The sequence below is a fragment of the Leptinotarsa decemlineata genome, unplaced genomic scaffold (assembly GCF_025532065.1).
Source record: "Leptinotarsa decemlineata unplaced genomic scaffold, Ldec_3_MD MMD2_tig00000026_RagTag_RagTag, whole genome shotgun sequence".
In the NCBI taxonomy this organism is placed as follows: domain Eukaryota; kingdom Metazoa; phylum Arthropoda; class Insecta; order Coleoptera; family Chrysomelidae; genus Leptinotarsa; species Leptinotarsa decemlineata.
In genome coordinates this window covers 8,360,397-8,384,165 of record NW_027412539.1, presented here as the reverse complement: position 1 = coordinate 8,384,165, position 23,769 = coordinate 8,360,397, and the positions used below count along the sequence as shown (strand labels likewise).

Sequence of the window (23,769 nt, the reverse complement as noted above, 5' to 3'; positions counted from 1 at the left end):
AATAAGGTATTTACAGAATTGATAAAATCCCACTTAGGGAAAAATTTATTGATTCGTGTCCGAGATATTGCACTTCAGCTGTTGTACACTGTTCTATTTTAGGACCTACTTTCTTGTTTTTTACCAGGTGTTTTTCGACTAAGTAATTATCTCAGGCTTGATATAGAAAAAAGTATAATGGCTAGAGATATCTTCCTTTAGAGGTTGAATGCTAGTTTGGCACGCCCATTTTTTCAAAATAGTTGGTTTTGAAAGCTACGCGAAGAAGTTAACAAGATAGGAAAAGAGGGAAAAACAAAATTCATATCCAGAAATTGACAGTAAAAATCAAATATGAAAGGTAATCAGTGGGGAGAAAAATCACTGTCTATTTCAATAACTTTAATATATTTTCACAAACTAGTCTGCAAAATTCACTAAGCGAATGCTTCTTCAGGCGTATATTAGTCGATATATTATTCAGTAAAAATCTCCCAAAAATGTTTCTCATTAAATATGTTCATCATGAATTTTTAATTAAATATCGGGTTATTTCATCCCATTCAAATCATTGTAACCTGTAAGTGGAAATTATTCAATAATATGGATAGAAATAATTTGCAGAAATAAATATCAATAATGAATGAAAAAATATTTACAAAATGGAGAATAGAAATGTGATAATGAAAAATTATATTAAACCGTCTGTTTTTTCCCCTATGTTCCACACTTCTCCACCCTGACCTGGCTGAATGCGTCATTGTACAATATGTAGGCAACTTCTTTGAACTTTATTTTGAACCAGTGTTTCATTCTATGATCAATCTTGGCTTCTATTTATTCCGAATTGCCGGCTTCTTTTCGTTAATTATTTTACAAATATTGTATCTCATAAAGGCAGTTCACGAAGTCGTCATTGTTCTTGTTTGGTTAGTTCGATTTTGTAGAGTATTCTGATATATTAGTTTAATACAATTTCCTCTGCACAATATTTGACTTGAGGATTACAGAGGTTGTGTGTGTAAGAAAGTAAAAATCTAAAGTGAAAGGGACGGAAAAAAATGCATCAATATAAAAACAATAAACAATCAAAATATATAAACGAAAGAGCAGAAGAAGCACTTGTGAGAAGACATAAAACGGCAAACTCAAATATAAAAGAAACGAAGTGTATAACGGGAAAAAATCAAGTATTTACATGCAGACAGAACACAATGTGGACATTTTATGTGAACTTTCTAGGCTCCAAGAAACAAATATTTTTCCCCAATCAAGTTTATCTACGAAAGCTTGATTGAGAAAAAAAGAGTTTGAATGAAAGTTGAAGTTAGGTAGACGAAAAATTATATGAAAAATAATAAATGAGTTATTTGAGAATAGTCAATGTGAACCGTTTAAAAGTTTTTCTCTTTGTATTCCGTTAATACTTTTGGTGTAGATATATTTCATTGACGGTGAAGTTTATTTTATATTACTGAAATTTAAAATTATGGAAATATAATACATTTTTTTTTTTATTTAATCACAAGGAATGTTATTGAGTTTTTGTTTCTAGTCTTAGAATTTAAATTTCCCTCCATTGAAGAAGACCCCTATGGCTGCAACATACAACAGCTGCCGTTTGATTCGAATTCAGAGTCGAAACGCCTTCATCAGCATGGCCTCTCGATATCCGACGCCATTGAACGTAAACAAACGACTCTGTCATGGTGCGTGGTGTGTTGAATGAAATAAACAAAAGTTTCGGTGAGTAAACAAATGGATACTCTTTTAGCCTAGAGTTACATTAACCAGAACACACGTGAGTTTTTCCTTAAACAAAACAAAGTTGGATTTTTGTATATTTTAAGTTAGGAATGTTGACGTGGTTATTTTGACCAGAATTCCGGAAAGTTACTGAACTACTATTGCGTCCACGCCGCTTCAATTCACAGAAATAGAAATTGAAGAAAGTATTTTTACCGAGTAGAAAAATAAAATCTGAGAAATTTCACAAGGTGATTATTTTTGTAAACTGAAAAAGTTTAAATAACATTTGCTGAACCCATTCGAACATTCATATCATTTATTACGTAAAACTTATGAGGAATTTCTCACAATTTCACACAAGAAACGTACTTTTTTTCAGTATATCTTCAAGAAAATATTTACTTCATCTGTTTGTTACTGATTTCATTTGGAAAAACTCCAGAATGCTCAACAAATTACTGATAACTTGAAGATAATATAAGGTTTATATGTAAAAGAATATATTTAAGATATTTTTGTTAAAAAAAAGAAGATCAAAACTATTTTGATATTAAATGGTAACTTACGAACTTTTAACGTTTGTCAGATGAAATGCACTTTTAATTGAAGTATGTACCGCAATTTGATTTTTCAAATGACCGCAGCGTTAAAAAAACATATTTTACCATTTTTTTCACCTCATGTAACCTTCAAAGTTGTTTTAAAGGCAATTTAAATAAATAACACGAGTAAACACTATATTACAAATTGATTGCCCAAGATGAAAATTCAAACCATATTTATAACTATTATATAGATGATACTTTACATATAATCAAACATACACTAAATTCTTTATATTTATCAATAATTGTAGGTAATATAGAGGAACAGAGTGGATATATTTAAATATAGGTAATCATTAAAATTCAATATTTTGTCGCAATCGGTTTTATTTTGTAGAAGAATTCAGATGATTTCAAGAGATAAAAAGTATAAACTCCATAATCGTCTTAATAACTACTTATTAAGACACGCCCGAGAAAGCCATTGTATGGCGAAATATGTGTTGCGTTTTTGTAAAACTATCTAGTGAAAATCTCACAATAAAGTGTTTTTAGAGTACGTTAGTTATGGATTTACATCAAGTATCGGCCGATTCCATCATATATAGATAAAACTCCAGATTGGAAACATTTTTTTCAAAGTTTACTCATTTTACAGTTCGGAACTGACAATTACAAATTTCATAATCTCAAGTCGTGGAAGATGAATATACTAAAAGAAGGGAAATGAACTAATAGATTTATTACTTTAATTGAATGATATATTTTTCAATTTCTGTTTCATAATATTGAAATTATTCAGATCTACATCAAAAGTCTTCTGCTAATAGTTGATTCAAATCATTCAAGTTTTTGTTGGTCAGTTATTTTGCCATATATGAATTTTGATAATAAGGATACGTAACTTTCGAAAGAATTATATAGATGTAATATCAATTGAAAATCTATAAGATGAATGTGTATGTATAGATTATCGGAATCGTTGATCATTTTTGTTGAAGAAAAAAGTTTTGAGGGTTTGTTCAAGAGAAAGTTAACTGAAATTCACTAACATTATTTTTTTAATTGTTCAAATTGTTGTTAAAAATTGCACAAAACCCAGAGTCTATTTAAAATCAAATTTCCTGATAAAAAAGAACAGAGTAAAAATTAATATGAATTGACTAATAACGTGGCGAAAAAATTGGCAATAATCATAATAATAAGATTTTTTAGGTGAATGAAGAAAGTTGTAGTTAAACAAGATTATAGGACGAATCAGGAGATAGAAGAGGAAAGAAATATATACCTAGAGCACAAGAAATCAAGGAATCGTTTTTCCAATTCAGGTCAACTCCAGGTCCGATACAAACACTTAGAATCATTCAAGCTTGAGTAAGTTATAATAATTATGTAAACATTCACTTAAATAAGTGATAAAAATTATGTAAAATTTACTATATCGTGAATATATTATAAGGAAATTTTTGTTTTTGCAAAGTAAAATGGGCAAAAGAAAAATCCGTTGTAATTGTTATTGCAGTCACTTCGGGAGTGCTTCTTAGTGGCTTCCCAAATTTTAAAACTGCTTTTTCAGCTGTTTTTTGAGTGTTCGAGTAATCAACTTGTACTTCCAGATATTTGTTTCCAATTAACAATTCCTAAAATAATGTTTCTTTTGTTACAACGATTGGCAATGTCTGAAAAAAATACTCTTTTAGGTATTAATTCAGTTCCAAACTATAGAAGTTCAAACTCAACACACAATTTGATTATTTGAAATTTTCAAACTTAGGACAATTGAATAATACTCATGAAAATGACAGAAATAAGCATTAACAACTTCATCCAGTTACAGCTACCGGAATGAGTCACGCATGGCTGGTGGGAGAAATTGTATCTGCGTAAAGTTTGGGTCGGTGTATGGCAAATAAAGTATTAAAAAAAAAGTAATAGAAACTTTTTTTTGCAATTTTACGGTTACGGCTCGAATAATCTAACAGACTGATAACAGATTTCTACACATCTACTGCACATCTTGAGGGAGGTGCTTCTCATCGGCCTTAACTCAGTCCGGCAGCTGTAGATTTCATAATGTAAGCATATTAATTTCATAATGTAAGCATATTAATTTACTTTCTTTCACTTTCTAGTTCGAAATTAAATACAAACTCGAATAATTATTTCATTTTTTTCTGGTATTGCTTATCGTTGTTATGTCAAAAATGTTAAAGGGTTGGATACAATTTCAATATCAAATGACATCAAGTATCGGCCAGTTCTATTCAATTATTGAATGTCATACGGATTGGTTTTTTGAGGGCTCTCAACTAATTGGGAAAGAATATTCATTTTACAAAAAACGGCTATTAGAACTATTAGAATCCTGGGAAGGGCAGAACGAACCGACCGCTGTAGACCTCTATTTAAAAAATTTAATATAATAACCATTATGGCCCTATTACATATTTCAATGTCTTGTCTATATCAAGACACAAAATAACACCTCTCAGGTTAATCGCAACCATGAATATTTGGCCAGAAATGGCCACAATCTTCTTATGCCACAACATCGACTGGCAATTACTCATAAAAGCTTTTTTACTATGGCGATAAGGCTCTTCAACCATCTACCCACCATATATGAGAAAATTACATATGATTAGGTTCAAGAAATGTATAATCTGCCCTTATGAGGTGAGTTAATTTTTTAACTGCAAGTTTTATTGCTTTGCCTTTTAATGTGTAGGTGTAAAAATTGGAAATGGCGAGGTTATAGAGTACTTCAGGAAGATAAAGAGTTTCTCCAAACCTCCTCTGAATTTTCCGTAAATTTTATTCAAAAATCAGTGACATTCCCCGACTATTTCCTAACTGAGTTCCCTTGCAGTACCACCCAGAAAGAAGTTTTCTAGAGTTGATTTTCTCAAAATAATCAGTATCTACCAAATCACAATGAACAATTATGAAAACAATCGCCTAATGGAGATGCTTCCCCTCAAGGAAGAGTATTTTATGTAGAAGCCGTAATTTGTTGAGAATATAAACACCTCGACTACTTTTACTGCTAAATCGATCATAAAGCCGTAACTTTAATGTTTTATGGACAAAACAGGTGTGTAAACTACAAGTGGTTTCGAATTGGTGTATGGCCATTTTTTCTTTACGAGAATTAGAATTACGACCCAAATATCCCGTGTAAATCGTAGGTGGCAGAAGACATTCGGACTTGTCAAATCGTTACGCAGTGACGAATTACGTGTCTCGTCTGGGTTTATGGTTGTTTTATTGCGGGCCTTTAATATTTTCATTGGTTTGGAACTGTTGTCCGCTGATTGAAAAAATCACAACATTGTTCCGTGTAGTGACAATGACCTGTTAACGGTATTGTGAGTCGATAAACCCTTGACTGGGGGCGGTTAGTGTCGTTTACTATTCTAAGGCCACAATACAGTATGGTGACTTTGTAAACTCCGTGATTCGTCTTATTATTACGATTTTGAAGTGTCTCGCATTTGCTCAAATACTTTTAATACGATATACTTACACAGGACCACCCATTAATTGAATATTAAGTTTACAGTTCTGAAGAAAGTATTGTGATTTTTTCTCCTGAGAGAATGTTCCTTCAAACTTGAGATTCAAGAGATTGAAATTTTTGAGTATGTGCAGTGTTAACATGCAATTGAGATACACGGAGTCATTGCCAACTTTACCTAAAACAGCACTCTACTGATCCCTTGACTGAAATTATGTTTTACAAGCTGATATGATGAATATTTTAGTTCGTTATGACGGAACCTACTTGCACAGATATTGAGGTATTGAATAATGAAGTTGAGAGTGTCATATATACAGGGTGAGTCAACACGATTCCCTAGGTATCAAAGGAAACAATTTTTCGAACTTTCAATTTTTTTGCAGTCATAAAAATACTATCTTTCCAATTATTTTGTCGCATACCGGGTGATTCAGCCAAGCGTGGCCAACCAAAGTTATATTCTTTTAAATAGAACACCCAGTATATAAAAACGTCATTTGATTCCATATTTTTTAGTTCTCTAAGAAATTTTTGTTTTCGAATTTCCATTGCAATATTGCCAAGTTATTCCAGAAAAACCCATTTTGCAGATACTATTTTTTTTAATTTACTACCCGCATGTCTATAGCAATCAAGTGAATCGGCATAACATGCATTATTATGCAACGGAAAACCCCCATTTTGTTCGTTGACTGAGCCATCAACAGCGTTGGTCACTGAATGTTTGGGGTGGAATTCTCAGAAAAAGAGTAATTGGTCCGCATTTTTTGAAAGGGCATCTCACTGGATGAAAATATGTAAGATTTTTTCGCCATGAGTTTTCGAATTCATTGGACGGGGTTCCAAATGGAGCAAGACTTAGAATGTGGCTACGACAAGACGGTGCATCACATTTTAAAACTGAGGTTTGGGAATACCTCCACGATCATTTCAATTAAAAATGGAAAGGTAGGGTTGAGAGTGACGTATTCACATACTGGGTGTTCCATTTAATATAATATATAATATAACTTTGGTTGACCACGCTCGGCTGAATCACCCAGTATGCAACGAAATAATTTCAAAAGATAGTATTCATTGATATGACTGCGAAAAAAATTCGAAAAATTGTTTTCCCTGATAGCAATGGACCGAGGGCATCTTGTTGACTAACCCTATAGGAGTAACTGTCGTAAAAGCGATCTTTTACCTTGAATATTTATGAAACTATAATATTCTGAACTTCAATAATGGATATTTCAATAATATAATATTTGCTATAGAAATTTCAAATAGAAAAAGCATCGTAACTTTTAAATTTATAGATTTCTCTGAAATTACAAATGTCACGTAAAATAATAACCTGTCAAAATACCTATCTCAGGGGTTTTAATTTTATATGGAGACTTCCTCTACCATTTTACTCTCCTGGGTTTTGGATCTCCACCCTGCCGTATGAGGCTTTCTAAGAGTAAGGCAAAACTAGTGTTCCACCCTGTGTTTGAACCACTTGATATTTTGTTGATGAAGCCCGTTTTTCTGTCGACTCACTGTATTCTCAAGGTTTTCGGTAGATACTGTTCGTGACAGAATATTTTCTATTTGCTGACATTGCACTTGAGTGGAAGGCCATTTTTGTGCACTCCAGGTGCTCAAGATGAACTCCGCCTTTTCAGTTTGCATAGAAAATGTTGTAGCATATTTGATGGATCTCATCCTTTTTGTAATCATGTGTTCTACGGAACTAAAGAATATCATTATTATTATTATTATTAAAACTGAGTGCTTCATCTTATAATGTTATCTAGATTGAATTGAAATATTAGCTACCTCTTTCATTTACTATATTATGTAGCAATTCTGTGAATGATATCTGATTCAATTCCATAACGAATGTTTGGAATAGAAACTGAGTGGAGAAAAGTGTTTTTGTATAATTCAGTATTCATATGTAAAAAATTTTTAGAAAGTATGTTTCTTTCGTGTAATAAAATGTTTATATCATCCTTGTATTGAGCTAATTTTTTAAATTGATTTATTTCTTCCCTTCTTTGGAATATTCCCACATTTTTTATATAAAGATGAAGAAGTTAGAAATCCAAAACTTTTCTTACTCAAAAATATATTCTTATATTTTGTAATACTATTTTCATTTTCGTTTCAACTCTTTAAAACATCATTTTTACACTCTATTATTTTCTCTACTCTTCTTTTTTAAATCTATTAACTCTTTTCGATAATGGAATTCCAAACCCTCAACAAGCACTTGCTCATTCTCGATCTCTTTCAAATTATACCATCGGAGAAAACTTTGGAACATTGATCGTCCCTTTTATCAAGCGACCTACGCAAGAATGATTAGATAATAAGTGATAACATCACGAACGCTTTTAACGAAGACTTCTGTATTGGCCCATCAAAATGTATAAATTAAAGAGACTTGGCTATAGGTTATGCATCGGAATATAAATAGGCGCAATAAAGTTCTCACTTTATACCGAAAAACCATTTGGAAGAAATCAAGCCGGTATATACGAGGAGGAATGTACACCGAGTTTTATAGCTTTTGACTCATAATCGCCTTAGCGTGTGAATAACATTAACGAATATTCGATGAAGGGTCAACAACTTTTTGGAGAGTTCTATTCGACGAATTTGGTTATTGATGGTGGATTCGGTATTTTGTCCTCATTAACGAAAGTTATTTTATCAAAATTTGACTTAATTAGTTCTAATTATGTTCTACGCTCTATTTTCAAGAACTGTTGAATTCTAATTTATGGAAAGCAATAATATTAACTTCTGAAAGGTTTGGATTAAGATCACAGACGTCAACAAGTCCATCCTCAGATTTCTATAAAGACAAAACGATGAACAGAATGTACTCTTTTGAATTTCTTGAGGTAGATAATTTCCGTATGACTATATGTTTCTATATTTGAGATATTTCTTGAACAATATTCTTATACTTAGATCTCACAAATGAAATATTGAAAGAAATATCGAGAATCAAACATAACATTGCCCGTGTATAGTTTTATTACGTTCTTCCAACTTTTCATTGCTTCTATCACGGAATTTCACGGTTACAAAATTTTACAATGATTCTGATTCAGTCATGTCCAAATTACTAAACTAGTGCTTGAAAATAGTATTATTTTCAGTTGCTTGTTTTCAAAGATATATTATAGCTTAAGCGTTTTTTTTTATTCCCAAAAAAGAAAATTCAGGAATCGATGATGAATTTCAAAGCTTCTATTCAACACTAAAATTACTCCGGAAGATGAAAATGATAACTCTTTGACCTTTTTGGATACAAACATTTTTATTGCCCCAAACCAAGTTCTGACGATAAAATGGATTCATAAACTTCTTTTCTGAAAAATATTCAGCAACTATTCTGCATATCATTATATCAGAAATAATAATAAAAAACAGAATATCACTGGACTTATAATCAAGTGTTCTGGTTTATAAAATCTATTGCGGGGATTTTTCAGAATGCTACGTGCTTCAGACGGGGTATTTATTACTCTGCAAAAATGAAAAAGAAAAATTGAATTGCAGAAAATTGAATGTCACCAATCTTCGTAGAAAACTTCGAGAGAAATTACAGATTTTGGATTGACAACCTCTTCTGTGTAAATAAGACGTAATAGTGTCAATTGCAGAAGAACATTTGCCTATAGTTATCGTACGGCTTTTAATGATTTAGATACAAAAATTTAAAAATATAATTCATTTCGAGTAATCTTGAAAAATGGTGTTTCTATCTGAACAAACGTTGAAAAAAAAAATTTTAATATGTTGAGGAATAATTTTAATTTCAGAGATGAAGTAGTTCATTAAAGTGCCCTTAAGAATTTGTGTAATAACACTTACGAGTACTGTGGAAATGTTAATCCCCTTTCGAATAATCGATATTCGTTAAAGTTGTTGATGTTGTCTGGATAACATCACAAGATGAAGCATTGACCTAACCTAAACTACCACCAAGTCCAACCTGTTGTCTGATGATGTTTTATTCGTATTGCTTTCCTGGATCAGAACAGAATTGATTCTTGATGATGATGAAAATAATACAACAGCATTGTTTGTTGATCTACAACCTAGAAATCTCGCAATTTCTTTTCATTCATGTCATAAAAGGCTTCATTGTCAAAGTATAATCTCAACATATTTTTATTGTGATTATATGGGTAAACAAAAATACGTTCTGAAAATTACCATTGATCGTGCAAAGGTTTTGTATTTCAATATGATAATTACCTCATCAGAAAAGTCAAAAATCATATATATTATCAATCACTTCTCAGGAAAAATCTCCCGAAATTACAAACATTCGTCTTAGAGAAATAAAACCACTTAATACATTACCATTACTCAAATAGGGAGTGGTGAGTGAAGTTTACCACAAGGTTTACTTCTAGGACCCTTCCTTTTTTGATTTGTGTTATTACAGTGGTCACTCTAATCGCAGATGATACTAGCATTATATATAACCAAAAAATTAATTTGAAGATCAGCCAAAGTATAATGCCATGACCTCTATGTCATCAAATAAACTAACGCTCAACACTAACAAAACAAACAACATTCTATTTAACCTTTACCCATGTTCAAACCACATTGATAATTCAAAATCGGACTATTCGTGAACTGTTTGGTTTCAGTTACAAAATCTCTTACAGAAATCATTTCAGAATACATGAGTAATTATTTCAGAGTTTAAATTCACAAAGTATCATTGGTAATATAACAGCTACCCCAAATTTACATATCAAAATCCTACAAAAAATCAGGCATCAACTCTATTAAAGTATAAAAATACAAGAATCAAAACTTATGATGAACTTTCAGATGAGATGATATAATTTTCATTGAATGAATTTGAATACATAGGAACTGTAAACATTATTGCAGCCTTTAGGTAAATTCTATTATCACAATCATAAGTATCTATTAAAAATACCGATTTCTATTCATTTTAGTCGGTCTAATACATCGATTTATTTGATAACTGTAAAACCATGACTAAAGAGCTTCTTAGCCCCTACATTTTTCTCGCTCTTCAGTATTGAAAGAACATGACATTAATGACCTTTCAGTTCAATTAAGTGAGCATGTTTGTTTGCCTCTTCCGTCTTCCATTTTATAAGTAATCAATACGTTTTATGTTCAATTATCACTTGGTCCCTTATTATAAATAATTTATGTCAACACCTAGACTTCTTACACCATCAGTGAGTGAAATTATTCCTCAATTAAATTAATCGAAGGCTTTGGAATTAAAAACATTTCCATGCACGTGTCTGCAATTTATTTGTGAAATATTACCGGGACACTGTCTATTGATTACTATCATTATAAATAAGTAGCATAACATGAAAAAAAACGTTAACGTTGGTTACATTCGACAAAGTCACTGAACTTTACATAATGCAGTTTTCGTGCTTCGAAATGAATGATGTGGACAATAAATCACTGATTATTCTACACAAATTAAATAGTTTGTGAGTCTCAGTCATGACTATGGCTTACTGTAGTCCAAAAACTGTTTAGTTTCAAGCTAAGAGAGAATGGATGGAGCCAATCCTGGAAGATTTTGCCAGAATTCCACAAATCTTCATGGAGGTGTTTAATATTTGATTGGCAAAGTCTGAAGCGATGACAATGGCAGGTTCTGGTCCGATGAAGCTGCTTGCAGTTGAAGTTAGTGATTGATTATTATATGAGTGAATGTTTGAACCGTAGCTTGCTTGTGTTTTGACAAAAATAGAGAAAGACTAGTTAGGAGAACAACTTGATCATTCAATAAACCTCCCTTCATTATTTCACACAATTCTTTTCGACGGTAAGATTCGATTCTTGGACCTGGTCCTCATTCTAACCTCGTCATTATCAATCTCAAGCAGCAGTTGTAGCACGTCCTTGTCCTGAATGTTGCTCGTCTCATGATACTTCCTTAGACTCCAATGCGTTCAATTAGATCAGGTTGCCGCAAGCTACTGATTATCTCGATTCAAGTTGAATGATGTTCCATAATAAAACATAGTATTTTCAAATCACCTGAGTACTAAATAATCCTATCACATTCATTTAGTAATCCATTTTTGCTTTCTTTGTTTACGAAAGAGTGAGCAAGCTGTTGTAATCAATATAATGATTTGAAGTGCCATCGGAATTTATTTCTATCATTTTTGTAATAGCTTATAGCATTCTCGCCTTCTAGATAGGTCAGTTGAATAACTAAAATGCATTAAGCTGGCAGCGAAAGTGTATAAAAAATACATAATGATTGCCATCTCAAGTATCGTACCAAACGTTTTTGGAACTTGTTCAACTGACGTATTCACACCAAAATTTAGTGCAACAATCAATCCACTATCAGTTCGGTTTTCCAGGAAAAACTTCTGTGCTTGATTTGCTAAATTATATCAACTCTGAGTAGGATTTCTTAAAGATTCGATGTGAAGCCTTCAATACTACAATACAAGAATAAAAAAATTTTTGATTAGATTCATAATCTGCTGTTCCTCAGGAGTCTAAGTTGGGACCTGTCCTATTCAAAATTTTCATACATGCTTGTTTTTTCTTCATTTCATTTTGGTAGGCTAAGAATGACTGATGAGGAAGTTAAATATCGGTACGGAAACAATGAAACAATTCTCATTATTCAGAAACGCCATCATACAATGACTTTTCTTTTCTGCAGAAAGTAAAAGTGAGATGAAAGGATTCGACTATCACATTCAAAATATTATAGATATCTATTGGAGAGAGTGACATTAGTAGAGGAACTAAAACTAGTTCAAGTTATCTGCTGATGATACTAACATGGTTGTCGAAACGTGTTCTTTTGTGAGAAAATCTTTTCCAACAGAAAGTTGTGAAGGTTTTCAGAATGTTTAATAATAATAACAATAATAATGTATTTCCCAAGAGACAAAACATTGAATTGGAATGGTCAAGTCTAGAAAAAAAACATACAAGGTAGATTTAACAATATCACATTCAAAGACTCGCCGTTGAAAATATATATAAACATATAAACATGTAAAATATAACAGAAACAATAATGACAATGTTAGGAATCACACATTAAAAGGTAAGACCTCTTCAATCCTTAGCTCGCACAAGTTTCAAATTCTGAGGGTTGTCGTTCGTAGGGGTGCGACAGCTGGTTAATGGAAAAACAGAAACATATTTTAAACAGAATATTCTTATGAGATATTTTCTGAAAATAATTTATCTGTTCAATAAAAACATCTTGTAACAAGTAATTTTTTAGGTTGCTTGTTGAAAGTCAATAGCCTCTTTATCAAAATATTATTATTCACACAGTCGAATGCCCTGCTGAGATCACAAAATATTCCAACATGGAACTCGCATTATTTCGCTAAAGAAGCGGTTTACTGCAGAGGTGGTTGACTTTCTCGGTCTGAACCCATGCTCATTTTCCGAGATTATTCCGTTAGAGTCAAGAAAACATGACAGACGGTCTGAAAATGAGTATTCAAAAATTTTTGAAAATATAGATGGTATCGTTATTGGCCTATAGTCAGAAATTATGTCACGATTTCCCTTTTTGTGGATGGGAACAACTCTACCCACTTTCATCATTTATGAAGTGAACGACAGAATACTTTACTGATGTTGACTTAATTCAATTACTTCAAAATTCCCTTATTAGTAAAAGGGTCACACCCATGTGGGTTATGAAGTTGTCTAAGTGCATGCAATTTTTGAATATCCCACAAGCGTTTGTCTGACCAAACTTCAAATTTAAGAAAACAATTCAAAGATTATTGTTCACAATGTTGAGCAAAGAAGTTATAGAAATACTTTTTCTGATCCATTATTTGTACTGAAATCTTCACAAAACTTGCCGACATACTGACCAGGGATGTTCAAAAATTAACGAATTCTAGATGACTGCGTTCAGGATGGTAGCCATTGATAGACTGTATTAGGTAGCTTCATCTTATTCGCTATCTAGTGGTAATTTTGTAAAATATATCATATTGGGTGAAAGTGATGAAATATATTCAATCGGAAATCTTAAATTTATGTGTGTGAAATCTAATGAATGTTTCATCATGAGTTATTCAATTTTTGATTTGTATATTGCGTTCAACTGTTGTCAATGGAGCAATAAATATTCCAGTAGAAATATTATACATGATTCTGCAAGTCATTATTTGATTTTTGAACTTATTCAATTCAGGAAAAACAAAAATAACTTTAATTCGAAGTATATGAACTCCCGAAAAATTGATGAATTTCAGAGTTTTCCTGAATGAAATGAACTCCACTTTTGCATCCCTTTCTACTAATGTATTTGCGACCTTCTGACAAATAGGACCGAAATATCAGGATTAGTTGAAAAAAATTAAAAAACAATTACTGAAACCTGATAACGAAGTACGATACGACGAGTGACCAGTTCACTCAACACCACAATCAACAAACACGGAATGCCTCCCATATTAAAAATCGCGAAACCCCAAATTTCCACACCAATACCAATAACGCCTGCAAAGATTTATCTTAATAACCAGAGACGACAGCTCACTAATTCTACAGAAAAAGCCTTCATCTCGAACAGTCTTTTAAAATTTCTCGTATTAATTTGCAATAAATTTTTAGATGAGTATAACGAAACTGGCTGGAAGCGAAGTAATTAGGAAGAACGGCAGTCAGAAAAAATGAATTTAGCGGCTTGGGTGGTCAGCAGGACAGGACTGAGCGCCGCAGGAAATGACTTGCAGGAAATCACGATGAGAGCCGTTTATGGAGGTAGAGGATTGAAATCAGACACTTGCTTGTCAAGAACTTACAAAATGCCTTTGAAAATTTAGAACATTTCATTAATAGTTCATAACGGTAACATTGATGGAGACGTGATAAACCTACCAGGAAGAAAGCTGGTTTGTTTGTTCCATTATCGAAAAGTGTGGCAAAATATATTTTTCTGTGGTAAATGATGTCCTATATCATTTGGTTATTCTTTGAAAAATTAATATGCAACGAATGTGAAGAAATCCACAAATCTAATAGTCAAATTGAAAACACTGTGTGATACAAAATCCTGTTGAAAAACTTCAATTGATCAATTACTTTATTCACATATTTATAGTTGAAGGATACGATGAGAAAGAATCACTTTACAGTTACCTGTCTTATAATAAAGTGCGACGTTGAAAAGTGTGTTTCAGGTTCATTCTGTCTATTTAATTTCTCTATGAAATTGGTAAATACTGCAAACCACACATATGAAGTTCAATATACACTACGCAACAACACAAAAAAATCATCAAGAACCACCCAACAAAGTCAGAAGCTTAAAGAATCCGAGCATATCATATATGGTTCGATAGGTGTATTTCAATTGATTATTTTGGGTTTTGTCACCTTCCACAATCTGAAAGGGCTGTGTTTAATAATTTTTCACAAAGAAAAATGTAGTGATTATCAGTAAGTTGTCAATTCTATCTGTCATATGAAGACGCAGGCAGATTTTAGCCTCCGAAATGTTGAGATAGGTTAGATTAGGTTAGGCTGGGTTGGGTTAGGTCACTTTGAACAGGTTGCAACCCACAACTCATTCAAACTCGACCAAATAAACCCAGTTTCTTGACGAAGCCGATTGGTTTATATGTTGAACGTGTGGTCCTACCAAACTCTGAAAACCTTATTCGGTCCGCAGCGGGGCAGGCACAAAGTATACGCTCTGCTGTTTCATCATTTTCCAAACAGAGGCGACAGTCCCAGTCTCTGCATATGCTGATTCAGACGACAGTGACCTGTAGGGAGGCCTGTTAGACATCGTAGTTCATCCCTACTGCAGATCAACAATTGTTTGGTTTTAAGCTTCGAAGGGTGAATGAACACCTTGGAGTGAGCCAATTCTGAAAGATTTTGTTAGAAGTCTTTAAATCTTCTTGGCATCCAGGTGTTCAGTGTTTGTTTGGCGAAACACAAAGCAATGCCAATGACAGTTTCTGGTCTGATGAAACTACTTGCAGCACTCTCCTTTGCAAAGGAGCCTCATTGCCTTCCAGGTCACTGTGGCCAGGAATCCAGACCATAGACAATTTGTTAAGTCTTCCTATTGAGTACAGTCGTTTTTGTCAATTTCCTATCAACTTAGCTTGGAAGGAGCCAAAAGCTTTCAACGCCGCTTGAATGCAAGACAACATCCTCATTGACTTGTGTGTGAGGTTGGATTCTACCAAACTCTACACACACAATTCAATACCATAGATTTCCACTTGAAATACAGTTGCATAGGTCTCTAGGCAGATTGATATTTCCGTAATGGTTCTGAATCTTAAAACACTGTCACCAGAGCCCGAAGGTGTTCTTGATCCATCTGGTAACCAACAACTATCTGCTTTTAAAATTTCCTTCTCCCGGATGATTCAATCCTCACTACTCGGGAAAAGTACTGTATAAGGGAGTTCGTAGTTGACAGATGGAGGCATAATGACAGAAGTCATTACCAGAATGCTATGACTTTCAGAGTCAGCCAGCAGTCTAGTGAACTCTGCATTAGATTGCTTTGTGTGATCAGCGATGTGCACAAGTTTATATGCAGTCCATCTAGCCTCTATCTCCAGAATAATGTGGAGAGGAGGTAGTTCTGGAAGGATCTCCATGACTGCTGATGATGTGGAACTGATGGCACCACTGATAGCCAGACAAGCCTGTCTCTGTAAGCCAGAGAGCTTTGCTTGAGGTGTTTTCTGTAAAGCCTTCGGCCACCAGGCGATTGCCCCATAAGTGATCATTGGATGATCATTACATATATCCAATGGATTTGTTTAGGACCGCAATCTCAAGTTTTACCACAAATCCTTCAACATGTCAATAGGGATATTCTGCATTTGTGTAAAACTTTTTCCAAATGAGCGTTTCAGATGAGTTTTGTATGAAGGACAACGCCAAGATATTTCACCTCCGTTCCAAATGGAATGACCTCACCATTGAGGAAAAGTGGCGTTAGATCATCCAACTTTTTCCTTCTAGTGAAGGGGATTGTCACATCGTACTTTGGAGGATATTACACACTATCCTCCCCGACGTGGACGTGCCAAGATGACAAGATCATCTGCATAAGCTTGCAGATCTACTTTTCTTTTGTCGAGGACATCAAGCAGACTATCCATCAGGGGCGATCACAGGAAAAGCTTCCCTGCTTTCACGGAAACCAAAACCAAAATTTTAATTCTGAAAATTCGATTTTTGTAATGAATCGACAACCTGGGTGCTATAGGGCGACATCACCCTTCTTGCAAAGGAAACTCTAAACTAGTGACATGATCAGTATCAGTATTTATCATTAATAGCAATGAAAATAATAATCGTCTTTATTATTTCCACATTCAAAAGAACCCAATAAATATTAGATTTTAAGGTTTACATATGAAAATAAAGGGCAAAGTTAATTTTCTGCTGTGTAAACACTCAACCCTAACTCCAGCACAGTGACTGGCTAAGTCTTGATCTCAACAAAGATAATCCAAACCTCATGCTGAACTATGGAGCTGAAGTAATTTTTAATATTAACAACTTCCTGAAGCTGGTGGATGTTTTGACTCCAGACAAAGGAAAGTTTTGTTGCGAGTTACATTTCGCAAGCTGTCTAAATAGCTCTCCAATCACCACATTATAAGCGACCATTATTTCAAATATTGAAATGGAAATGTGAGTGGGGTATCCTCGAAAATTAGGCATATGCTGTCACGAAAATTTTAGTTGACCGATAAAAAAAGAATAATATGTAGTGAATTGTTTTCTCCTATGTTAGAGAAGTGAGGTGGTGTTTTTGATGAAATATCGTCATATTTCAACCAACTAACACCATACATTAATAAATTATTCACACAAACCATTCGCCATCATCCTGTCCATTGGTGGAAACCTATGGAAACCCGTTCGAGTTTTTCGTGTTTAGACAGACTGACAGACAAACGCAGCGGGGGTACTAACTTTGTTTTATAATTTGTAGTGATGTAGTGCCAAGTTTTGTCAATTTAATGGTATCGAAGTCGTTTTCAACAAATATATCGTTGATTTATGAAAGCATTCAGTTGCATGTCGTATATATTACGAATGTAGGTAAAGCGGTATTAGAATACACCTGTAGTGTTCTACACTGCAGTTTTGAACTTCGCCTCTTGGTTGTTATATTCCATTTCACCCAATAAAGACCATTATTATCTAAAATCAGATTAAATTACCATGCAATTGTCATAATTTGTTCGTACATTTCAGACGATTTCTCCACCACTACATTAACTCAGAAGAAATTCGCTAGGAACACATTAGTATTGCCATATATGTAAACGAGTTATGTCATGGGAGGATTTGTTAGTGGTGTCCAAAGGAATGGTGACATTTTTTGATGGTGGAAAGTTGCAAATAGCCGTCCGGAAGACCAACTTGTGACCAACTTGGAGGCTTGTTTGGACCAACTTGAAGGATTGTATCTTCAATCAATTATAAATGAAGAAACTGTAGTATATCAGCCAACTGTATGTAACACACAAATCGGAATTATTGTTACTTCACAAATTCATTTCATACCTGAAGTACCTCGAATATGTTTGTTTCGTGCGTATAAAATAACGAATAATGTTGACATTCCCAAAGTGTTACTATAGATTACTAGATACTATAGATTACTATATTATAGATTATACATTACTTCAGATCGGGATATACAATAAATACAATTTGGGTAATTTCATCCATTATTTTCGAAAATCATGGAAAAGTGCATTTATTTTAATTTGCTTCTAGTTCGAATTATCATCACAATAAATTACAGGTATTGGTAGAGTTAATTGGTATGTTTTTTACGGTTTAATTAAAGGTAATTATTTTTATCAAGCAACAATGTAACATTTGATACCTTGTCAAAATTTTATCTCTAATTACCTTCATTTCTACACACAGCAGCAATCGTGAATTACATTAGTCAGTTTTCAGGAGTCACTTATACATATTTTAATTTTTTTTTCAATAAAAATTGCGAATAACAATGTTAATAATTCAGAATGATTTTCCTTCAACAATGAAGTACCAAGGATAAAACTACTATTGGTGGTAAAGTCACCAGAAACAAAATTTGATGTTCGTTTATTCGTCTTCTGTCGACTTCTTCGACTGCGTTTTTGTAGGGAGAGATGTCCATGTTAAGTTATAATTGTATCTTCAGTAAGAATTGATCACAATTGAAGTTGGAAGCTTTGAGAAAACCTTTCACTGAAGTATTATCAAACTCGTACATCATACAGAAAAACATCCTGAAATGGCAGTGTTAATTATGAAAAGGGTATCACGAATCACTTATAAAGACTCCATCTATCGGAGCAGTGGAAATTTTGAACCCAATTCCTCAAATATAAATGAGGATCCCCAATAAGGGCGGTTTGGTACTAAGCCGAGTTTCGACATCGACCACTTTATGTGAAATGGCTTCTACTGAAAACGGGTGACTACATGATACCAGAGCCCAAAAACATTCAATTCGTTCAGTAATATGAATAGTTATTAGAGTTGAAACAACCCAAATTTCATATATTATGTGATTAAAGGTCTGGAATTTGGGGTTTTCTTATTAATGTTTCATTCTTTTTCAATGAAATATGAAACATACTGAGATAATCAGTGGATTGAATAAAATAACTCAAATACAGATTTGATAGATTTGAATGATGTCAAAATGGAGTCAATAATTTCAGAAACCTAACGAAACAATAAAAATTGAGTGAAATAATTCGTTCCTTTCGTGTTTTTGAAGTTATTAATGTTATTCCAAACAATCTTGTATTTCCAGAACCTCCTGAAGAGTTTTCTTCAAACTAAGGCAGTAAAGATGCATACTTTTGCCTGGGTTGTTAATAGGGTTACCACCTCTTAACTCTCTGAATCCGGGAGAACTTTTTATTTTACTTTGAACTTCTATTTCACATTTGAACGAACAGATTTTGAAATATCTGGTGTAGAACAGACAAATTTAAAAAACTCTTTGCAGTCCATTTCAAAATTGAAAAACGTTTGACATGTTCTTCATTTAAACGATTTATTTCCTTTGTCCATATATCGCATGCAGCGTTATATACAGGTACAGATAAAACAAATGAAACCATTTTTTTAACATAACACCAACTCCATTTTCGATGGTAGAGACAAATTTTGCCCACCTCAAATCCACTCTTTCGTTTGATTCAACAATGCTGTCTTGAACTTCCCTTAAAGTGCAAAAAATCTTAAAGTTTATTTTCATCAACGGCCAAATCTCTCAAATCATCCCATGTTATCGTTTTTTCATTGAAAGTATGCTTAATTTACTGTAGATTCTCAGAATTTTCAAAATCATACCATTCATTCAGGTAATCCAAACATCTCTGAAAGAAAATGTCTGCTTCCTTGTAAAACGTAGCGTTGTCTGTTTCATTTAATTTTTTAAAAGATCTTTTACTGAACTACCAAAAAAATTATCCTTTTTTCTATTTATAATTTTTTGGCGGATTTCAATTATAACATCGTGCAATTCTGGACAAGGTACAAAATCACTTTCAAAAACTTCATTGACAGTGTTGAAAATCTGCATCGTATTGTGTAAAAAGTATATTGTGTAAAAACTTGTTATTCCGGGATAATTTTGTATATTTTAAATTCCTTCCTGGAGCCGGGAGATTTTAATTTTCAGAGCTTAAATCCGGGAGAATCCCGGAATTCCGGGAGAGGTGGGAACCCTAGTTGTTAAGAGGTCTAAAATAAATTATGATTATTATCCCTACTGATTACGTGAAAATGGGAGCGAGTTGGAATCTATCATAAGTTTAATCCACACCGGAGTACAGGTAATTAATTCTGGGTTTTTTATCACTCAATATTCCAACTATATGCAAAATTTTGAATTCACAGCTGCTGTAGAAAGTGAATAAACTCTCAAAGAGAGAAAAAATTGTTGTTCTTTATTTATATCAATCTCTCTTTCAATAATCTTGTCCTAATTTATAATTATCTAGTTTCAATTATCTGCTTAGTTTCAAAAAATGGTTTGCGAAAAATGGACTGATTGAAAGTGTGGAGTAAAATAATTGGTCTGGCTCAACAAACTGGTTTCTCCATTTCTTTGCAATGGCGAAAACATTCATGAGAATTTTATTCCAATTTCACGCATCGTGATTTACGTGGGTCGTCTCCTTGATAGCACCTTGCATGAAAAATGTAGAATGCAGGATCGGCTTCGACTTCATAAAAATCAATAATAGTCAAGATACATTTTGTCGGATGGAAAATAATGGTTGATAATGGGGTCAAACCCGAAATCGGTCGTATAAATAAAATCTACCAGTAGTATTTCGACAAAAGTGTTTTTTATTCATCTCATTCAAGTGATCAATAAATTATTCATCTCATTTAAGTGATCAATAAAGAAGAGAAAACTTATTTGAGTCAACTTTAATTGCATTAGGGAGCTTCCTGAACATGAAAGAAACTACTTATCTCTCTCTATGAGTACACGGAAAAAAAAGATTTGTTACTTCAAAGAAATTTATTTAGTCTAATTTATTTCATCACTTTGATTAAATATTATTCATTCCAAACGACGTGTGTATTGTATTGATTTAATGATAATTTTGCGGAGACAAAATGAAATTCTCATTTTAATTTCTCTAATATTTCAATTCAAGAGGTCTTTTACTTAGTCAAATGAATTGTGAATCATTTCAAGAATAACATTTTTATTGAGTTCTTAAAATAATTCGGTTGAGTCAAACAATATAATTTCATCAAATCAAAAGTACGTCTGTTGAATGAAAACTTTCCAATTTAGTTTAACACTATGGGGTGCTGTTTTGACACTAATATATAATTGAATCAACTGAATATTTATTTTCACTTCAACAATACATTTCAATACCTTTAACTAATTTTGGAAATAATTTCAAGATTATGGATAATTTCATTTCAATATTTTTATTATTTGTTGGTTTGAAAAATTGAATTGTTTTCTTTTCAAGAAATGATATAGTTGAAATACTTCTAAGGAATAGAGTGCCGGTCGGCACCATTTGCATTTTCGCAAGAACCGTAAACTAATCACGAATGGAAAAAGAATTAACAATGTGTTTTGTGTTTTTCAAGGAAATGACGAAGAGGTTTACAGTTTCTTTTTGATTATACGTGGATTGAAGTTTTTCAGTGTTTTCACAGGTATGTTGATAATATACTTTCTTTCATTCCATATTTTGAAATAATTATATATATATAATTATGAATAGCATGTATTGGATATAATTGCAATATAATCTCTTTTGTTTTTAGACATGGAGGAATTTCTTAATAACTTGGGATTAAATGACCTAATTGGCATTTTTAAAGGTAAAAAAATACATATATTATTTATCTCCTAATAATATACTTAAAACACATACTTTTCAGACAGAAAATGATGTAACCTTAGACATAGCTAAAAGGCTCACTGATGAAGAAATGAAAGAAATGACTCCCCCAATTGGCAAAAGAAATATATTCAATCAAGGAAGCAATTGATGGAATAAATTAAGAGTCATATATAACGGAGGTATGCCTTTCATTCATGACTTTAATAATAAATATGTATACCATTACAATTAAAAACATATTCAGTTTTCTCAAATAACTATATATTTTTGCGATTTGCTGTAGATACTTATTATTATCCTGGTCTATACCTAAGTAATTGAATGCTAGAATTCTTAAATTTAATAGATTTGAAGGCCTGAAAGTTACGATTGGAGACCTAGGTAAATTTTGTCATCACAGTCATATTTCTAATCAAATTTTTCTGTGATGAAGTAAGTCATTGTTTTTTTTCTATTATCAAAAAATAAGGGTATCTCCTTTTGTTAAATTGGATGTGTACAAAAAAAATATTATATTTTTATATTTCTATGGGATAATATCTAAGCTTGTTAATAGAAATTGATCCAATAGTATTATTGCGAAAATGTAGACTATCACTAATCTCTGTTCTCTTTCATTTTAGATCATTACTTCAGTGAAAGGTTTCGAAATCAACTCTAATTGTTTTTTAGTAGATATCACCAATAATAATAATAAATAATAAAATATGTTAATGTTTCATATTAGGATTAACCATTTGTGAAAAATTTATATTTTCATTTAAATATTTGTAAAAGTCTATTATAATTTATTGATTGTTTGAATAAATTTGGTACTAAAATTTCTCGATTTTTATTTGTATTTTGCTCATTCTCACGTTGAACAATTTTCCATGGCATTTACATAATCAGTATTGAATATGAAATATTATTCGGAAGACTCCCATCAGCAGCTGATTAAAAAATCGTGATACGTAAGTAGATCAATAATCCAGTTGAGAAAATGATACAAAGTGTATTTGATGTATTGAGAAATCGCGTTGTTGAACAAACTATAATATATTCTCACAATTATTCAATAACTTGATCTATTTTGATTGGAGATTCATGTAAATTCAATCACTGACTCTGTATTTCTGATTCTGCTGAAAAGTAATTTTCTCAATATACTAAAACTATACGTAATGCTTTTTATCTACAAACTTAAAAAACATATTGAAGTTTTGGAGAAGAGAAAAGTAATTTTCAGTAGAACTGAGGGAAGGATTTTGATTTGTAACTTTATTTCATTTGGTACATCATTATTCATACTTATTTTGAACTTTCGAAATGCTTTACTCTATCAGAAAGATACTCACAATGAGGTATAAACATTGTTCGTTCAACTACTATTCATTATTTGTTCAACAAAATCATTACTTTAGTGGAAATTCTCCCATTATCAAAACAAGCAAGGTTCTTCATCATCCTGCAGATATATTATGTTTCTTCAACATAACTTTTATTCAAATAGAAAATACATTTGATTATTTCAATCAGATCCACTATTTCACCCATCTTTAAATTTTGTTTGTTCAATAGAATATTCGAA

General features: G+C 32.4%; 2 long non-coding RNA genes across 2 annotated transcripts; both read left to right on the top strand.

Moving 5' to 3' along the window:
* The first annotated feature begins 1,591 nt into the window (after positions 1 to 1,591).
* Positions 1,592 to 18,444, top strand: LOC111508816 (uncharacterized). Its single transcript, XR_002722562.2, has 4 exons — positions 1,592 to 1,725; positions 3,489 to 3,647; positions 14,422 to 14,571; positions 18,052 to 18,444. It is a non-coding gene; the product is annotated as an uncharacterized lncRNA (long non-coding RNA).
* Positions 18,445 to 21,811: 3,367 nt separating this feature from the next.
* LOC141480929 (uncharacterized) lies at positions 21,812 to 22,992 on the top strand. The gene is made up of 4 exons (XR_012464637.1): positions 21,812 to 22,008; positions 22,120 to 22,176; positions 22,237 to 22,378; positions 22,823 to 22,992. It is a non-coding gene; the product is annotated as an uncharacterized lncRNA (long non-coding RNA).
* The last annotated feature ends 777 nt before the right edge of the window (positions 22,993 to 23,769 follow it).